This window comes from Bombyx mori, chromosome 10, assembly GCF_030269925.1.
Source record: "Bombyx mori chromosome 10, ASM3026992v2".
NCBI classification, from domain to species: Eukaryota; Metazoa; Arthropoda; class Insecta; order Lepidoptera; family Bombycidae; genus Bombyx; species Bombyx mori.
In genome coordinates, this window is record NC_085116.1 from 6,485,686 (window position 1) to 6,498,442 (window position 12,757).

At 34.9% G+C, this 12,757-nt stretch overlaps 1 protein-coding gene across 5 annotated transcripts in view; it reads left to right on the top strand.

The window, feature by feature from the left end:
• The first annotated feature begins 1,720 nt into the window (after nucleotides 1-1,720).
• Nucleotides 1,721-12,757, top strand: part of LOC101741447 (transmembrane ascorbate-dependent reductase CYB561) — a 65,053-nt gene continuing 54,016 nt past the window's right edge. For 2 of the 5 annotated variants that reach the window (XM_012694017.4, XM_004930391.5), the window contains exon 1: nucleotides 1,721-1,844. The gene's annotated coding sequence lies outside the window, so the exon portion shown is untranslated. Of the gene's footprint in view, nucleotides 1,845-4,472; nucleotides 4,757-11,365; nucleotides 11,497-12,757 lie in introns of those variants that run through there. The other 3 variants (XM_021350824.3, XM_062670508.1, XM_038013206.2) reach the window with 2 other exon arrangements.

Sequence of the window (12,757 nt, forward strand, 5' to 3'; positions counted from 1 at the left end):
TAGAGGCTATTTCAGCTTCGTCCTAACATGTAGGTGAGCTCACGGGGCTTAATCCGGAGTGTTGATAACACTGGCCCTAGCAAGAGCAGTGCTTCGCAGAATCTACCACCGTATCGGAAACGCGACTCACTGAGAAGATCCGGCGAGAAACTCACTGGGCCCTTGCCTCTACTCTCCATACTTCGACCTTAAATGTCAAGATTTATAGCGGCATTGACGTTTTGTCTATGGATTCTGTATTTCACAACTTAAATTTGGTCTCCCATCCTTACAGATTTCAAAGTTGATTTTTTATTTTTATTGCTTAGATAGGTGGACGAGCTCACAGCCCACCTGGTGTTAAGTGGTCACAGCCCACCTGGTGTCACAGCCCATAGACATCTACAACGTAAATGCGCCACCCACCTAAGGTCTCAAGTATAGTTACAACGGCTGGCCCACCCTTCAAACCGAAACGCATTACTGCTTCACGGCAGAAATAGCCAGGGTAGTGGAACGTACCCGTGCAGACTCACAAGAGGCCCTACCACCAGTAATTACGAAATTATAATTTTCCGAATTTGATTTTTATTACACGATATTATTCCTTCAATGTGGAACAATTGTTAACTATGTACCTATATCATTATGAAAATTGCTACCCGCCTGCGGGATTCGAACACCGTTGCATCACGAATGCACCGGACGTCATAACTTTTAGGCCACGAGGATCAAATTTCTAAATCATTATATAGTTGTTTCATGACGTCGGAAATTCTTTACAAAAAAAACAAAAATATTTTAACGTTCCACCCATTTCTGCCGCGAAGAAGATTCTAAAGATAGGAACGTTATTCCCAAAGCAAGGTGGGCTTATGGGGTTGGTTCTGTCATGATCGTGAGTTCCACCATTTAATGCTAGATGGACACGTAAAACAATTAAAACAATTGATATTTTCACCTCACGGCTTGAGATGATCTCTGACAATCGTGTGTCCATGGTGTTCCCATTTTAAGCTTTGTAGGCAATAAACGTGAAACTAAATATTACCTAAATTTCTTTTCCCCTTGGGTGATTGTAATTTATGTAGCATTATGCATTATTTTATAAAAGCTTTCTTATTTATTTATCAATCTCAGGCGAGTATGAATTGAAACATTGGTGCAATTTTGTTTATTTCGCTCATTTAATTTCATCAGTTTCGCATGTATTTGTAATAGCGTGACAGTTATCTATATAAATAAATAAAATTGACGTGTCTGTTTGTAATAATGTAATAACCACTTTTTACTTGATGTGTAAGTATACACAGTGCGTATACACATTATACCAAAATAATTTTTTTTAAGTTTTGTCTGTCGCTTTGTTCCGTCTAATCTCTGGAACGGCTGGACCGATTTTGACTGATAGGTAGCTGATGATTTAAGGAGTAACTTAGGCTACTTTTTTAGACTAGCTTCGTCTCGCGGCGTCACCCGAGTACAACAATAACCGCGGGTAACAGCGCGGGACTCAACTAGTTTATTATAATTGTTCACTGGATATATTTTCATTTAACCAAATAAATTTGTATATACCGCCTTTGTTGAAAGTTGAAAGAGAAAAAAAAAGTAGGTGGAAAACATTTTCCCATAGGAACGCTGAACGCTTCGGAGATAAATCACAGAGGCTCGAAGTTCCATCGCGTTGTCCGGGGCGGCGTACGTTGCTACGGCGGCGTAGCTCTGGTTTTAATGAAAAGCGCGGTCCGCGCAGCCCCGCGACCGTCTCCGCCCGGAGGCTGCCAGTAGCCCGCCGGCCGCGCTCCACACCTGACAAGCGCGCTTCACACGCTCCAATTCTCAACTGCATCCCATCAATCAACGTACGTGCCTTACATTATTTTGTAGTGAAACATCATTCTTAGTGATGCGACGTATTTTTTAAATAAATTTAAGTGCTTGTTCCATTCATGAAACTGTGCCGCGGGATAGTTAACCGGAAAACGGTGTAACGGAGGCAGGAAGTGGGTCCCGGGTAGGGCGGGACGCTGCTTTGTTCGACGTACTACGCCCGCGGAGGCTGTACCGCGCAGCATCCGCTCGCCATCTTCCTACTCGCACCTATATAAAAACTTACTCCGGTTATCCGGTATCAACCTATATTTTAGCCGAAACTATTTTAGTTACAAACCAAACTTTAATATTTAAATAATAATTACAAATGTCCGAATTATTAACAAACACTGATTCTCCAATTTTAAGTAGCTATTTTTTTCTATTTACTTAAAATTTAAATATTCGTAAAATAAAAAAAATATTAAAATACTATTTGCGTAAGAAAGAAAAATTAAATATGTACTGGCTTAATAATATATCGTTGTTTCCGTACACTTGCTAAACGTATCTGACATAACGTGTAATTATTGTAAAGATAACAGGTATTATGCTGCCTGTATGTAGAGCAACTAGTGCAAGTAAATCGCAGCGGGCATCAGTAAACACCAACATACCATATACAATATAATAAATAAATTGGATTAATTATTAACATTTATATTTAGTTTCAATATATATATTCGAAAACTGTTTTGTATATTACTAAATTAGTTCCATAGCCAAATGAACCTGAGATAAATTTGCACTGAAATTTTAAGTTTCTGTGAATCATGTTTAGGATGACTGGGAATAATGTAAGAGAAAATCTCATTACGCATCCCAGCTTAACTTTACGTCGCAATTCCACTATATTGGAATTTGTTCTCGTGTACACCTTTCGCTTTACATTTCGCGAAAAATATAATGCAATCACAATATTTTATATTTATTAATTCAAAATTACATATACAGTATTAAATAATATGAAACATACAAGTTACAAATCTCCTGTTTATGACAAAGCCCATGATCATAAGAAAATCCGTTAAAATCTACATAACAATATTTTTTTTTTAGAATTATTTAAGTTTTTATTATAAACGTTTTAGTTGAAAGTGAAATTCCTTATAAATCTTCATCAATTTTCTTGTGTAAACAATGTGACGTGAAGACAATGTAGGTAAAGATCTCGAGTTTCTGGTGTCATTACACGTGAGCATAATACAGTGTCCCATTAGAACCACAATCAGGCCGGCAACAAACATAAATCTGCGAATACTTTCACTTGTTCCTTGAACCGATCGTATTGCATAATCACTGATGCATAGGAAATTTGAACTTATCGTATAGATAATGAAAAAATCACGTACATAGATAGATAGATATGTGATACATTTGGAAATGTTATTTTCAATGCATTCGTCATGAATGGTATATTTATGGTCCACGCCAAAGATGACATTAGTACTTTAAAGATTTAGAAATTTTGTTTACTCTGGTTCCGTAAATGGAGGCAAACTTTGCTGAGCATTTTGTTTTCATTCATAATTTATGATCGCGTTAATGGTTTAAATACAAAACAATTTTATTGCTTAATGTTTCTAAATATTACAACAATATGAGTGATAATTATAGTGTTCTGAATTAGATTAAAAGACGATTGAGAAATAATTTGTAATCAATGATCGCCATTTCATCAAAATATACAGCACATTGCATTATGTGATATTTCTAACGTATTCCAACAGAATTGCATATTTAATGTGTTAGGTAATAAAATATCAAGATAGTTTGATATTTTAAAGAAGTTTCATTAGATAAATTCGATTAAGTTCCAATGTTCTGTTATAATATTAAGTGTACAATTACTTTAAACATTTTCTGTGCTCAAACTTCGATTCTACTCGCGTTTTACTTTCACGAGACATGCGTAAAATTTCGATGTATTTTTGCAATGCTAATTATGTAAGGGATTGATTACATTATTGACAAAATAAATGTTTGTCATTGAATAAAAACAATGTGTTCCGTTTGAATAAATAACAAAATTACAAAATATCGTAAGCTTACATTTTAATTTCGGAACACAACTAAAGATCCTTTAAGATTTTGTAGTTCAAAATCGTATTGCTTAATGTACTTTTTTTAAAGAATTTTAAAGAAGAATATAAAAAGTTTCAAACTATCTTTCAAGATATCTTTAAATATTTTGACGTATGTCTTTGAATCACGATCTATTTAAACAATATGGAACAGATGCCCAGAATGAGCTGTTACAAGAAGAATGTTAATAATGCGTTGTTCGTATTTGTCGTTGTTTCCTGTTTTTGGACCAGCTGAAAACATCTGCTTTCGCATACGTATTGTTCAGGTGTCGTTAACGAACTGCAGATAACGTAATATTTTTGCATTTGCGAGTCTTCGGTACACATAATTCAAAAATACATTAACAGTTTATTTGATCGCGTTCAATGATTTCATTTAATTCATTCAAATGTTAGGAATAATTATGTGTTATGTGATTTGATAGTCACGGACCGATAGGGTGATCGTGACATTAGAATATTATGTCAACTACCGTCTAATTCTAGTCAAAAATCATTTAATGACGTTTACGTTAGTAGGCACACAGAAAGTACCCACAGTACACCGTCTTTACGAGTTGCAGTTGCATCCTCATGATAAAAAGAATGGTGGTGTTAAATGATTTGTTGACGTCTATATACGACGGTGATAATTTTAAGACAGACTCAGTTATGTAATATTAAGTAATAATAATCTTTGTGGTTTTAAAGATTAATTTGTTTCTTAGTTTTCTATAAATTCGCGATCAGTTTTCCGATCGACTTGAAACTTTGTACAGCCGTTGCTGGCACTTAAAGGAATGTTATTGTCAAAACATCATTAGCGTAAGAGACTGGTGAGTTCTTTTAAAAATAAAAGTGTATTTGATTCAGTTACCGATATACAGCTTGTCGAGATATAGAATTTTTATTTGTTTAAGACGTCTGCGAAGACAATGTTTCCTTGGGAAGTTACGTTACTTAGTGTTATTGTTAAATTTGTTTTAGTTTTAAACTATTCTACACTATATTAAGTTAGCGGAAGACTTGTACTCGGAAGTGGGATGAAAGGCATATTCATAGGATTAAAACCAAGATTACATGCCAAATTTCGTCAAAATCGGTACAATGGCTTAGGGCGTGAAAACTTAACGAATCGACATTACGTTTTTATGATAGATATTAATATGGATTATTGATTGAAGCATATCGAGACTGTTCCACTCGTTTCTAAGACTATCTCTTGAAACGAATTTTTATCGAATGACATATTTGAGTAGGCTCTTAACAAATGCGCCCAATAGAATTTAATGAACTTTGTCAGTCCACAGTCGGTAAATCAAATCATATTCAAACAATTAGAGAATCGAGTTAAATGTCTGGATTTGTACATCGCGCTACGGAATCCGTAGCTACCCTAACTTCCGTTTCCGTTACAAGGTCGTGACTGAATAGAGCTTTATTATTAAGGCTCTATACGGCTCTTATTACAGCCCTTTTGTAGATTCTGCAGGCTTTGTGTGAAAGTGGAACGCTGTAAATTAGGTTTACTTGTCGACGAGTCTGTGTAATGAACTGTAAAAATGTTTTAGACTTCGAGGGGTTATTTTTAGGTAGCCTAATTTTATGTTATTTGATTATACAGCAGAAGAATAATGGTAAGCAACGACGACATGCATCTATAGTGCAGTCAATATTGGGTATTAGTCATCTAACCTTAAAAAAATAATTGGAATATTTTTATCTAAGCATAATCTAATGGGATAAATGTCGTAAAATTTTGTTGTTCTTGATTTTATTTTCTCAAGTTCAATTAAGCTAATGAGATAGGCATAAAAACTAAATTAAGTGGTAGGCGGTAGTGGTAGGCTAGTGGTAGGCAACTACTTGGCTCTGCTCTTGGCGTTGCTGACGAGTCACCATCAGGTATTTAAGCCGTATGCTCATCCGCTTAAAATGGCATAAAAAGGGAATTTTAAATGCCCTGTACATTAATCTAAAAAGCTTATTTTTTTGGTAATAGATGGCTATAATAAATAAAATAATGACAACAGCAAGAAGCAATAAAAATACCTAGGTATTTAGTAGAAAGACTGTTCATACTAGTACGAATTAGATATTTGAAACAGTATCAAAGAATTGTTTGTAGTAAAATATAAAATTTCCGTCCTTAGCACTTTCTTTATATAGCTGAGTCGTATGAAATTTGAATTGTAAAACAGAAACACGAATACTCATAATACTAGCGAACTAATAACTTAAAAATTTAATTAATTACAATTAAACACATATGTTTCAAAGTTGCTTCTGTATAGTACTGTATACAATAAACTACTTTATAAAAATTACATTTCGTTCCATTTTCACTTTATCTAATCCGGCAGTGGTAGTAGGTTATATTTTAATAATGCGATATTAATTTAAATTACGAGTCTTAAATTAAATTAATTGTCTGTTAATTATTCCAATGAGATGTCACATTTTCGTTGTGCATGTTTCGTGGCGTTTCCCCGGTGGACCCCTCTGCTGTCACCGGTATGACGCGGAGCCGTGGGAGTGTCAGCCGTTATGTCATTCCGGGCATTTCCTAACGAGTCCGGTAGTTCCCAATTGTTATATTAACTTAACATAAAAATAACATTTACTTTGTCAGTCGTTATATTTTTCGGTCATAGTGAGATAATTATTGATTTAAAGTACCGAAGTCAAATTTTGATTTACAAGTGGCAATAGTTATTTGGGTAACAAGAGAGCAAAGTTGTTTTTTGTTTCGAGTGCTGATTTTGAGTCCCAAGTAAGCGAAGGATTTTATGATTAATTCACGAGCGTAGTGAGTAATTCAAAGTTAGAATTCTGAGCGTAGTGAGGGACTCAACAGCACGAGATGCAAAAAACTTTGCTCTCGTGTAGCACACATAACTTTTAGTCTCAGCAGTGAGAACACATATTACTTAGGAGGCATAGAAGTGAACTGGAATAGATTGAAAAACGTTTAACACGTTACGCTATAGGTATGTACGCTATAAGGCATCAGCGAAATTCTTATTCCCGCTATTTTTTAAATCGCGTTTTGATACCGCGTCCCTGATGTTTATTTTCAAATATATCATTGTTGAATAAATAAAAATGTATTAGTTAAATCCAATTTTATACCATGAATTAGACTTATTTTTAATAAAATTCTAAATTTTTTTTATTAAAATAATAAATTAAACATAAAAAATAACATTTAAAAAAAACGTAATTTCTTTATTAAAAATATCTTGCAATTTTAGGGTATTACGCGTTTCCGAACGTGTTTTCTTTGAGGTCGAATTCCAAAATCGAATTTCGATGGGGTTTGTTTTTTTCACTCGCTTTTTTATGTGCATGTGAAAGAGAGAGCACAGTAAAATTCGAATATTTCAAATTTATGACTGAACAATGTCAATTCGTGGCACTGAAGATTGAAAAATTAAAAAGTTACTTTACCCCACGCTGGATTCAAAATAACGTTTTGTTCACTGTTGTCTCGCAGCAAAGGCGCCATGTTTGAGCTGCTGAGGTGAAAAAGTATTTTAATTGTCTGACATATTTGTACGATTATTATTATTTATGTTATATATTATTTAGGTTATTTACTACATAGGCATGTAGATGAAATTCGAAACGATTTTTTTTACAATATAACCTATTCATATTTCAAGAAGCTATTGCTGCGTCAATGGATGAAAACGGATGTCTTGTTGATTTGTTGATGTAATGACGAAAAAAAATTATGAAACGGCATTTATTTCATATCAGCCGATTGAATTCATAATAATGTGTTGCCATTATACGAAATTCACTAGAATTACTAATGCGTTGCATAAAACTAAAATTGCTAAGTTACACGAGGTGGGACCGGTAGCGTAGGAGAACCTTCCCCACTGATTTGAGGCCACAGCAAATTGTTCCCATCCTCACTAAACTGTCACCGAATAATTGCTCTTATTCCGTTTGACATAAGTTATATACTTCTTTGAAGGATATCCCCGTGAACGGGATTCGTAGGGAATAGCGAGATGGACGATCACAATACATACTAGGCTAGTAGAATCAAGAACAAACATGACTATTTTATAATGATTACTGCGAGTAAACTTTGAAATATCACTGTTGCGATAGAAACTATTGCATTATGCGGCATAAAATTTGGTTTGCTATATAAAAGCCTTGAAATTGATTAAAAAATAAATACGGTAAAATAATATAAAAATATGTACTCGAGGCGGTATTTTAAGTGTTGATGCTGTCTCTGACTGTAGTGGAGCTACACCCACTGAACATTTTGAAGGTTCATTAAAGGTCGTTGTACCTTTGTTAGTTGTGTTCATGCAATTAATTTTTCAAAGAAACCTCGTGCTAGTAGCGCAGTGGGCACCAACAGAATGAAGTGATTCATTTCTTTCGTTAGCGCGTGCTACGTAGATTAATGTTTTAATTTTTAAGGTTGATAAAAGTGTACTAGTTTTTATGTCCTATTTGATTTTAGCTTATGTTAAATTCCTTCTAGTTCTTGTATCATAATTAGTGTTCAGGAACTCGGATCCGATTGACTAGTAGGTACTCCGATTTCCGAATAGGCAATCTGAAAAGAAACTAATTCCGGAGTCAATCGTGATCTACTAATCTGACTTTAGTATAAATTATAACCATTTAGCAATAATGTGTATGTTGGTATTTTCTGCACAATATTTGCATAAAACTACATATTATTATGTGTATTTTGTTTAAGCTTAATTTTATGTTAAGGGATATGCATGAGTATATTATTCTATGATGTTATAGTACTTCAGCTGTATTTATTATGAATAGTTTTTTTTTGCAATAAAGCAATGTTCGTACCATAGTACTAACTAGATCAGCCTTAATTGACTGATAGATAATGCCTTACGCATTAAGTCTGCCCCTGTGCTTTTGTTTACAAATTAAATAATTAAATAAAACATGTTGTAGTGTAATAAGATCATATTAAGTTTCGTAACATTACGAAGCATCTGACGGGGATATTATTCGGATTCCAGGTGTTATTTGTGTCACATACATACCGTTTTGAACACACAAAAATTAGTAGGTACCTATGTAACTTTTCGAATTGACTTTTGTAGTTAACTAGATTTTTTTTTAGTACTTATATAATAGTTTAGTCTAATTTTCGTTTTCATTAAATCCGGTACGGTACAGAAGCGGTAAAGGTGTACCATATTTGCTCTTTTAGAAGCTTTGAAGGAACGGGAATAAAATAAAAACTTCGAACCGAAGATAGGAGCGCAGATTTCGAATAAGGTAAATTCATCTTAACTTTAGAAACTTTAGAATCTCCGCTATGTACCTATTAAACGAAAAGTTACTGCTAAGTCCCGAGCTAAGCACCTACTAAGAAAGTTTGAGCGTGTAAATTTAAGATTCAATACTGATTCTGTGCAGCTGTGCCTGTGAAACTGGATCGTTTGCTTGAATCTACATAGTGTCTGGTCCAAGATAACGTAATCGTCGTATTAAGGTTCCCATCTGCTTGCTTTCGACGTAATTTCGCTTTCACCATATATAAATCGATACGTAGGCTATGTAGTTAAAACAAATGTAGACTGTTTTCTCGTCTCTGCTAAAATGTATAATGTTTAATCGACAACATGATGAGGCGGATGAGGATGATCGACAATATGATGAGCAATAAAAGGCCATAGTTGACCAAAGATAATCGTCAATGGTCAAATACTAAATATGAGAAGCGTGGCAAGTTCCAACCGTCCGGGTAGAAAAATATTCGATTTACTTTGAATAGATTATGATTTAATATAATTATTTACGGAATGGAAGAAGCGAATTGAAGCAGCCTGTCCTACTGGTGGTACGCGTACCGTGAGTCCAAATTGGTGAGGTACCTACTATCATCCTGGTTATGTAGCGAAGCACTTTTGCCGATTTGAAGGCTGCGATAGCCGTTAAATAATATAATTGAGACTACGACCTCATGTCTCAAGATAGGTAAACACGTTGATATAGTGTTTATGCACTTAAATAATTCGACTTCAACGGTCATATATTAGTAACTATTATACTCGTAAATGTAAGAGACATCCAAACGAAATTAGAAGTACTACAGTAAGGATAAAAAGAAATGGGGTAGTGAGGAGGTACTATGGTATGAGCATTGCTTTATTGTAAAAAAACATATCCATAACAAATAGAGCATATTTACAGCTTACTATATTTATTTACAGCTACACATAACAAATAACGCCGTACGTGCTATAATATCATAGTATAATATACTCATACTATTATATGTCTATTTACATAAAATAAGACTTCGAAAATTACACGTAGTATTATGAAAATATTGTAAGCAAAATACTTTGACATAAACATTATTGCTAAATGATTATTTTTAAGCTATTGCATAGCTTTTATCGCGGGTTTTGAGCGCGGTGACCGAATCAAGAAATTCCGTAACGAAAATAAAATCTAACACCTCCCACTCCGCCTACCATGTACCTCGCGTTCAACACTTTCACACGTTGCGCTTGTGTAGTGTTTGTGAATAAGCGCGCGGCGTGACGTCGCACTGCATGCGCATCATGAAAAGTGCCCATCTCTCTCTCTGGGGGCAGTTAATGTTTAGCTTTTGTTAATGTTTATAAATATAGCGTGGTCTTATTTTATTATTGTTTTAATATAAAATTATTATTGTCTACTTATAACTGCATAAGTTGTTAAAAAATGATATGCAATAGCTTTACCGCGGCAGTCCCCGAGTGCCACACGTGTTTTTTTTATTATATTGACGTCAGATTAGTGGTTTACGTTCAGCTCCGGGATTGCTTTCCTTTCAGATTGCTTGAAGCCTTAGTCAATCATTAAGAATCCGAAATGGAATTTCTTCCCCGAAAGACACAGACTTCGATCGACAATTAAACGTAGACTCTGGTAGCGTATTCAGAACTACATACTAACTAACAGACCAACAAGGCGATCGTAAATTAGAGATAAACCTAAACTAAATAAATTGAGACCACTGTTCTAGTAAATTGCAGTGAGACTCGTTATTTTTCTGCTCTGAAGAATCGCAGGAGTCTAGTCCTTATTTTTGTAGTCAGTACTCGACGTCCACTCAAGGCGCGTCGGTCCACATTTTTCAAGCTAGCATCCTCGTAGCCTGTGTCAAGTTAGTTTTTTGCTTAATTTGGTATTTGTAAAATTATCCGTAAATTGCTTAATTAGTTGAAAAGCAGAAAATCAGTTGGCGTCCGATTGAGTTATTTTAGTTTATTGTCAGCTATATTTGGAAATTTTTATTTCTGTTATTTGAACGTAATTCGGTGCATTTCACAACAATAAAACCAGAATCTGCCGGATCTGTGTATGTTACACCAAAAAATTCAAAAGACAAAGAGAATGAGAGGACCTTATGAAATTAACTTTTCATTTTCTTCAATTCGTAGTTAATTGTGAGCGAGGAAACGTAGCTGAAGCAGCTCTTTAATAAGAACCTTAAGAACTTGGTTACATCGCAATCTGGCAACTTAATAAGTCATAAAGAATTGAGATTACAAATATTTTTCGGTAAAAGCGGGTGAGTCAGATAAATCAAAATGTTCTTGTTTAGTAAATGTGATATTATGCTCGAAAAATGTCGGTTATGATGAAAAAGGCTTTTTTTATTTGTTTCATTTAATTACAGTTGAAAAATGTTATAGAAAACAAAAGTACTGTTCGCTTTTGTGAATATCATCCAATAAGCGTCATATACTTTATTTATTTACAAATTTGATTCGACGTATAAATTGCAAATAATCATTTTAAGTCGTCGTGGCCTAAAGGATAAGACGTCCGGTGCATTCTTGCTGAGCGATGCACCGGTGTTCGAATCTCAGGCGGGTACCAATTTTTCTAATGAAATACGTACTGAACAAATGTTCACGATTGATTTCCACGGTGAAGGAATAACATCGTGTAATAAAAACGAAACCCGCAAAATTATAATTTGCGTAATTACTGGTGGTAGGACCTCTTGTGAGTTCGCGCGGGTGGATACCACCACCCTGCCCATTTCTGCCGTGAAGCAGTAATGCGTTTCGGTTTGAAGGGTGGGGCAGCCGTTGTAACTATACTTGAGACCTTAGAACTTATATCTCAAGGTGGGTGCCGCATTTACGTTGTGGATGTCTATGGGCTCCAGTAACCACTTAACAACAGGTGAGCTGTGAGCTCGTCCAACCATCTAAGCAATAAAAAAAAATAAAAAAAAGTCATGTCGATCCTTTGCTGCATACCTGAAGTTATTTAGACATGACTTAAGTTACTTTAGACACCGCTAATGAATGCCAACAGTTGTTCTGAACAAGACATGAGGTCGAAATCATAATTATATTCTTAAAAAAAAAGGTAGCGATAATGAAAAATTGGTAATTACTTTGGTAATACATAATACATCTTTGAAGTAGAGTGCCTAAAATTAGTATTACGCAACTACCCCGTAGCACCAGCTAATTTGTTTTGCTTGTGAATTTTCCACCTGCGGTCGTTCGGACGGCTCACCCCTCCTGGGAAAACGACCCCGGCGAATATTGCAAACCGGCTGTTATGTTACCCGAGTGGAATTTCCACATGTCCCGAGGCTTGAATAACAAAGAGTCGAGAATTTGAGATAGACGGTAAAGGCGAAGTGATGCGCGGTGGTTTATGTAATGTTTAGATACTGAATTCGAATGATAGCCGAGTTATTCGATTTAACGCGAGCTCATTTAGTTTCAGTCTTTCAGCTGAAAATGATTTTGACGACTTAATTTTGTGTTCGCTTCGCTCTTATGTATGCTCAATACTCAATACCTACT